General features: G+C 41.0%; 1 non-coding gene across 1 annotated transcript; it reads right to left on the reverse strand.

Moving 5' to 3' along the window:
* Nucleotides 1-8,592: 8,592 nt before the first annotated feature.
* On the reverse strand, nucleotides 8,593-8,674 carry TRNAS-UGA (transfer RNA serine (anticodon UGA)). The gene has a single exon. It is a non-coding gene; the product is annotated as a tRNA-Ser (tRNA).
* Between the last annotated feature and the right edge of the window lie 85 nt (nucleotides 8,675-8,759).

Here is an 8,759-nt window from a genome sequence, read left to right on the forward strand (position 1 = left end):
TTCATGAAAGGCTGAGATTATATAATTGATTTCACTGGAATCTTGCTCAATACATGATCTTCTTTATTTTTATTTTAATGTGATAAGATGGGACCCAATCTTCGAATCGATCGACAAGTCCCAATTGGTGGACCAAGATATACGGTCCCAAACCAGTTGCCCATAGTTACTGTAGCCCTGAGTGGATCAGTTGTCTGGAGGTTTGCTCGAATACATCCCGACATGGTGCAATGTGACATGTCAGCTTGTGAAATGGATTTTTTCAATGATACAAAATAGTTTATATGATGGGGCTCTCATTTGATGGGGATGCCTGAGAAATTAATCATGTTGAATGTTTCAAATTATTAATTATTGCGACTACCCATTTTCCAAGCTAAAGGCTCATATTTCAAACAGATGAAATAATTCAATTTAAAAATTTTATTTGTTGTCCATCCACTGGACAAGTTGGGGCCCATCATTACCCACAACACATGGGTGGCTAGAAACAGTTGTTTTAACAAGTGTTTTATCTATTGTTGTCCACCTCAAGAGTAAAACGGACTTGATTTCTGCGATGGGAGATCTAAGCAGTGTCTCCAAACAGATGAGTGCTCAGATATCGTTTCATTCCGTTGGAAGTGAAAAACAGAAACTTTATTACTCAGGTAGGGTGTGCTGTGATGGCAGGCACTTAGAAATTGCACACATAATATATAAGTACTGAAATTAAACTGTCCAAACTATGGTACCCAATATATATGCATCTTGAACAAAAAAATTAAGCTATCTGGCTATTAGATTTGTGGACGTTTATTAGACAATTGAAAGTTAATTAAAGATAGAAAGTGTTGAGATGAAAGTAATACACAAATATACTATTATTCTATCCATAAAAAACAAGCTTCAAAGCTGTGTGGTGAGATAAAGTAATCATTGACAAAATCATTAAGGGAGATTGGAGACATGTGCCAGCCAAGATTGTTTAATTAGTGTGATTCTAAGAACACGTGAGATTAAAATAGTTAATGGTCAAACATTCATCAAAAGGAAATTGATGAAATATGATAGATATGATTGTCTTATTGGTGTTATTTTAGAAACATGAGCTATACAGTGGATCTCCCTGTCAGGTGTACTATGGATAGATGGCTTGATTATGTTCTTGTTTACCGCTTGCCGCCATTATAATATAGCATATTTTAGGGCTGTTGTTGTGCCTTAGTGGTAGATTCTATGGGGTTTCAAGACAAGGTCATGGGGTCAAGCATCCATGTGGGGGTTGTGAGTGCATGCTTGTATGAGGTAGGGTGTGAATATGTGTGTAGAAAAAAAGTAGTAAAATCTTCCTTATATATTAGTGCCAATTTAAATTTGTAAGCCCCACCATGGTGCATGTAACTTACCCACACCATCTATTCTTTTTACTAGCACATTTTAGGACATGAACCAAAATATGAGGTAGATCCAAAGCTCAAGTAGACCATACCTCATGAGTAGTGGTTGTAAAGTGTTCACTCCCCAAGTATAGGGTTGTGATGTAGTAATAAACTCGGTGAGACCGAAGTCGAATACTAAGGGACTGAAACCTGTACGTAGTCTAAAACTAAGTAGAACTAGAACTAGATTAAGATGAAATCTAAATCGAATATAATTGAGGGAATAATGTTGAAATATTTACTTAAAACTTAGAGAATTCAGAGTAAAGAAACTAGGATGCCAAGGATCCACTTGTAGCAATTGGGAAGTTACCTTATATTGATTCAAGGACACAACTGAAATTAGAGTCCTATCCTATCCAGTTGGTAAGAAGAGATTTGTCAGATCTCAGAACTTTTCATAGATCTAATCATTAATAGATAAGAGTGGTGAAGATTTGGAAGTGATTTCGTTACCTAACCATACCCAGGAGACTATGGCAAACAACAACAATTTACCAATCTCACAGCCAATCATGAGAGAATTGTGAAAGTTAGGAAGGGTTCCATCACCCAACCATGCCCATGAGACGATGGTGAACAACAGGGTTCTCAAGTTCACAATCTCAATACGTGAAAAGAGAATATCACAAGCTATCGCAGATCTATTGTAATTTGAGTCACAACAAATCATTAAAACTAAAAACAGTCCTTATAATCAAACTAGCATCCATGAGAGTTCAATAAACATAAATCAAAGTAAAGCTAACACTCCAATTACGCTACAAGCTTCACCTTTTAGCCCTACCTAAGAGGTTTAACCAATCATAGGCATGATCATGCTAAAAACTCTAAAAAAATAAAGGAAGAAAAACTAAAAGAGAAGAAGAAGAAACTCTTGGCAGTCTCCACCTTGCCTCCACGGCTGCCTTGATACCCCTCCACATCTGATTCTCTCTCTCTTTTATAGCCCTAAGAGGCCAGCCAAGTCGGTTTTTCTTGTGGAGAAAGTCTGGCGTGACTTTTACGTGGCAGCAATCTATAAACTCTTTGCGTATCATCAGAAAAAACAGCAGAGATCCCATTACAAAATCTGATCCGAACAAGATTCTTGGGATTGGTCGGTCATCCCATGGGATTAATTTGGACGGCTAGGATCGACGGTCCGATCCTGGCCAAGATCGCAGAACGGACCGGAACGTCGGGGCCTCTACGGACGCACAATCTGTTGCGTAAATTTCTTACGTTGAAGCTTGGTGGGTCCCATTATTGATTTCAAAGGGAGAATCCAAGCCGTCCATTGCGTTCCTATCGAAAAACAGGTTGGAAAAGGGTATTTCTTTACGTATTTTGATGCGGCCCATTGAATCTTTGATTCCACCGTTCATCCTGCGTTTGATGGTAATCTTACGTGTTTACGTTTGCATAGGTTCAAAAAGACACCTAGACGAGGGTCATGGACACCCCCTGAATGAATTAAAGGTCAATATCTAACATATAAGTGATGGGTGGGACCCACAACCAAGAATCGGCGATCGGTCATCAAGACGTTGTTGCGTCTCTGATGTGGCTTTTGGAATTCGTCGATCAGCGCAATGCTGACCGACTTTGCTTTGCACGACGACTGTGCGTGTGCTGTGCACACGTACCATGTAAGGTGGGTCCCACCTTGATGTATACGAAGCATCCTCTCCGTCCATTCCTTTCCTAATGTAAATTAAGGTGTTGAGACCGAAATTTAGGCATATCCAGAGACCAGGTGGGCCCCAAATCACTGATATGTAGGATTATCTGTTCGTTGGGCCACTTCCAGAGGGATCCAATGGCCGAAATTTTACTTGCACGGTTAATTTAGGGTCTTCAGGGTAATAATAAATTTTCGATCCGAACGGATGGTGGGAACCCTGTGATCTTGCATTCTTGACGCCTTTCAGGCCACTTGAGCTTTAGTTTCTCAAATTTTTTAGATCTCTGGCATGTAAATCCCTCGATCCTGGTCCCTTGGAGTCCATCCCTTGCCATGGTAACTTCTTAGCATTAAATCCATGCTTTTAGCACCCTGTTTCAGTCCAAGCTCCTAAATACACCTTGCAGCTCAAACACGATTAAAATAAGGCATTAAACAGTATCGTGTTCATAAAATCTGGTAATAAGTGGGGTCTAATATGCAATATTTAATCCTCAACATAAAGACGTTGATGATGGAAAGTTATTTTCTCCGTAAGGCCCCCAAGGAGCTTTCAACAGTACCAGTTCAATTCCAGCCACTATTTCCAATGGTGTGGTCCAATATATGCCTCATTTTTTGGCTCATGTGAGTTAGCCAAATGGATGGACAGTGTAGATAACACATATATATCATGGTGGGCCAATACATCTGACATTTTCTCCTGGAGTGACTTGGCAGACTACTATAAAAGAGGGTGGCTATCAATAAAGGTGGGCATCGAGTCGAGTTGGACCGGATTGGGTCCAACTCAACTCGATCCGAATTTTTTAAGTGATTGACCCGAACTCGATTCGATCTGGGACTGAGTCTGGGCCAGTTGACTCGATCCGATCCGATGTCCTGCTCGCCTGACCCGAACTGAGTCCAACTCAGTCAGGGAAACCGAGTCAGATCGAGTCTTCCGTTTTAATTTTTTAATTTTTGAAAAATTTAAAAACTAAAAAAAATATAGTTTAGGGTTCGGCTGGACCACCAGCAACAGCAAGTCAGGGCCGGACCAGCAGCGACCCAGGGCCGCACCAATAACGACCCAGAGCTGGACCTCTAGCGAGGTAGGGCCGGACCAACGACGACCTAGGGCCGGCTCAACGGCGAGCCAGAGCCAGGGCGGGACGTTGCAACTGAGCCAGTGGGGTCCCGACTTCGGCCGGAACACCAGCAAGCCAATGCGGTCTACCAGTGAGCTAAGACGGGCTACCACTTGAAAATATACAGAAAAATTAATAAATAAATAAATAAATAAATGAAACCTACCTGATGAATGGAGGAGGATGGACAATGAAAATGGGTTGTCGGGCTGCTGAGTGGCTTGGGTTTGGATCGAAATAATGGGTGCAGCGCTGCTCGATCAGGTAGAGAAGAGAGGTAGGGATAGGTTAGGGTTTTCATCCGGGTAGAGATAGTAAAAAGTAAAAAAAAAAAAAGGAGTAAAAATACTATTTATAGGACCCGACCAGATCGGATCGAATCGGATCCCGGATCGGATCGATTCGGATTGGCCACTGACCCAAACTCGTCTTGTCTACGTTCGGATTTGAGTGGGCCTACTCGATCCGACCCAATCCTAGCCTTCGGTTCGGGTCAAATCGGATCCGACCGGTTCGATTGGGTTAGATCTGTCGGTTCGGGTTGGATCTTGCCCAGCTCTAGCTGTCAATATCACATTAGAAACCAGTTAAAAATATAAAAGTAAATAATTATTATGTATTTAGTTTAAATTACAGGTGCAATTAAAAAAATCAAGCAACCTCTTAATGTTTGACATTTTCACAGGGTAAAAGGGTCTTTTTAAAGAGCACTTATTGACTTTGGTGGATAGATATTTACATTAAAAAAAAAAAAAAAGAATAAGGAGATAAAGGAGTGATTATCTACGATGTCGGGCATTTTAATAAAAAATGCTAAAATACAGTGACAACTGATAGTTTTTCCCACATCTTATTATCAAAAACTATAAAAAAAATAGGCAACATTATAGCCTAAGATGTTGCTAGCCTGGGGATAGTATTTTGGGGTTCTCCATTATCCCAATTACATAACCTATATGAAGATCCGGACCATGCATTCGTGGAGCTCCTACATTGATTGACCACTAATAAAAAAGTGCTTTGATTGGACTATCCCAACCATCTGATGAAAGGACCTTTTCTTACTGAACGAGATCCATCGTAAGTAGAATGTTTGGAATGTCCAAAAAGTGAGATTTTTGGGTTATCATACATTTACCATCTAACCTTTCAAATCAATGGTTTCGATCAAGTCTACTTGTGCCCAGTCAGCGTCAGTAACATGGATGGGCCGTGCCTTTGGTACGTCAAAAGACACAGTATCCGGTCTCGCGGATAAGATGCTTTAGTTACTTACACCATAGACAAAGCACTATGGACCATTGAACATACTGCCGGGATGCATGTGTCACACATGTAGGATGTGGTTCGTTCATCCAGTGGGCCCTACAATTCATGGTCATTCTAAAAAACATAAGAGTTGATTTGAATGATCATAGCCACTGATTGGAGGACTTATGATATTTAGAAATGGACGGTTGGAAAGAACAAGTCCAACTGACAGTGGACACTCAATGGGAAAAAAAAAAAAATCCAATTAGCGGCTAGGATCATCTCAGTTGCAATTTTTGGGTAACGATCCACTAATATGAGGATCTGAAAGATGATCAGTGTATATATGCGATTTGGGCCGCTCATATTTTGGGCCCTAGCATTGATGGACCACAAAAGCAAAGCTTGTTTTTAAAGTTGAGGTGGTTTGCCATGTTATCCTGAATATGAACGCCCCTGGTGAAACAACATGCATTAGATAATCCTGCCTAACTTAGCAGATATATAATATTTCAACACTGATGCCTGATCCACTAACGGCTTTGTAGTTTAAGCTTAACCTAAAATGCCAATGTGTGGGGCCCATCGTGATGTATGCATGACCTCCAGTCCGTCCATCATGTGCCCCCACACTGTCATTGGTTTTCAAAAGTCAGGCAAGTCCAAAATTTAGGTAGGCTACACCATGTAAAATCATGCCCAAAATCCCCCCCAATCACATGAGTTTTGAAATGGCCTGATTTCTTGGGTGGCCATTCATCATGGTGGGGTGCATCTTCGGAATGAATTGGATGATATATATAAGACACTTTGGGCTCTCACATAATTTAGAAGGTTTTTAATTGTGGCTGTACCATCACAGCTGTTTCCTTTGATGTCTTCCACCTTGAGTTTTGGGCCTGCCTGATTTTTGGGTGCCAAAGATACCATGAGGTGGGACACATGATTGATGGACTGGATGTCACGCAAACATTGTGGGAAATGGTATGGAATTGTATTAGATGGGATTAACACCATTAGTAGGTGATGATTGCATGTCTGGAAATACTATGGTGTTTTAGTCATCATGTTTAGGAAAAAAATTGTTGCTTGGGAAAAATACCCTATTAAGCAAAATCCAATTTGGTGGACCATGGATTTATAATTAACGAACCAAATTCACAATAGAAGTCGGTCACTTGTACACATGTATAATTAGAATGTCGTGTGTAAAGGGCACATACGATGGACGGCATAGATAAAACACATGCATCAATGTGCACGTGTGTAGTGGATTTTAAAATCCATCCCAAAATCCCGCATGGAATCAAATGGAATTCCATCCCACCTAATCCCAACTACTCTTCCTGTCCTACCCAAATGATGGCTAGAATTTGTATGAGACCAAATGCAATTCCATCTCACCTAATTACATTTAAGCTGATGTACCAAACATGCCCTAAATCTTTGTGGTAGACCCCGCCTCATTTTATTATAAACAGTTCCTTGGCTAGGGTTTCCACGATCCTTGATTCCAGCCACACGTTTTCTGTGGTCATTTCAGGTTTTTATGCAGATGAGATTGTACTCAGGTGGGTGGAAAACACTGCCAAATTTGGTTACACCGCTGAGAGGGTGGGTGGAGAACATTGCCAACTTAGGTTGAGAGAGAGAGAGAGAGGCCTTTACTCCATGCCTTTTAAAGATCTTATGCTTTCATCTCTTTCCTTGTATGGAAGGAAACGCTACGCGTTTTGGTGAGTGGGGCTACTTTTGTTGTGATAATGCAAAGAAGCTTATCATGTCTATCCAATTATTCTTCTTATCCATCTAGCTACATTGGTGCGTTTATCCTCATTTGCTATCTTAAACACATGGATGTCTCTACATGTGTAAACCACCACCATTACTAGTTGAGATTGGGTTTGAATTTCATGCTAGATGGTGAGAGGTTGGACTCTGTTAGGAAAATTCTTCCTGATATGATTTTTTTCTCTCTTTATTTTGTCTCTTAGATTTAAGATCTGACTAGGGATTTGATTCCCTCTCCTCTATATATTCGTCACGATATAAAAAGTTTTATACATACAAAGAAAAGTCATTCAATCTTTTGTACATTTATTTTTCTCATTCATTTAAAAATTTCTAACTATGGTTGGTCTAATGATGATTGATCCACCCTAAGCATGAGCCATTTGGAGTGCAATGACCTTAGTTGGACTAAAAAGGTCATGGCCCTGCCCTATAAGGCTAGCATCATAAGGAAAATAGTCCAAATATTAATTAAGGTGTGTGACAGCTTAATCTACTATTTTTTTTTTTTTTTTGGGAGAATCCTGTTCATCCAGGACAAGTTCATCATATAAAATGTTTTGATCATCAAAACATGACCATAGATCCAAGAGCTAGCGCCTTTAAATTACACGCCCACATCGAATGGGAACTGCTTATGTCTCTAAACCATCCTTTAAAAAAAAAATGGTGGGCCAGTTGATGATTGGACTGGGCCAGGGCCACGTTTAGCGCCCAACTCCTGGCCCTGCACACCAAGGCCAGGGCTGTTAGAGCTCAATTACAGCTGGTGCCCTGTTAGAGACAGCGCCAGCCCTTTGTGGGGTCTGCACTACCCGAGAATCTACGGATCCAATCGTCCTGCCCCCTGACGGAACTGGTCCAGGTAGGGCTTCTGTGGGGCCCACCGTGATGTATGGACTTTATCCATGCCGTTCAACCATTTTTACATATAATTTCAGGGCATAACCCTAAAAATGAGGCAGATCCAAGCCTCTGTGGGCCCCACAGAAGTTTTCCATCAAGCTGACATTTGTGTTTTCCCTCATGCTGACAACGGTGGGCCCATAAACGTGTTCCTATGGTTGGCGATATTTGCTAAACAGACGATCCGTGTGGTACATCTGGTGGGCCCCACCATAGACAGTCAAATCTAACATTGACGATGATGGATTATCTCAACCATCCGATTGTTGTAAGGTAAAAGTCCCCATCATTATCAACAAGGAATGGCCAAGATCATCAGTCCCATGAAACTAAGCAACATGGTCCCCTCAAAAAAAACAAAAATATAAACCGTCCACAGCAATAGTCAAGCCACGTCGGTCACAAAAACCTAAAAAGTCAAAAAGAACGTCGACAGCAGGGTTCGAACCTGCGCGGGCGTAGCCCAACAGATTTCAAGTCTGTCTCCTTAACCACTCGGACATATCGACCTTGTTGTTATTCTACCGATATTAGTTCTATAAAATCTTTATTAAGATAAACCTAATCCACACTACATACCTGGAGCCCACAAGG

This window comes from Magnolia sinica, chromosome 1, assembly GCF_029962835.1.
Source record: "Magnolia sinica isolate HGM2019 chromosome 1, MsV1, whole genome shotgun sequence".
Lineage (NCBI taxonomy): Eukaryota > Viridiplantae > Streptophyta > Magnoliopsida > Magnoliales > Magnoliaceae > Magnolia > Magnolia sinica.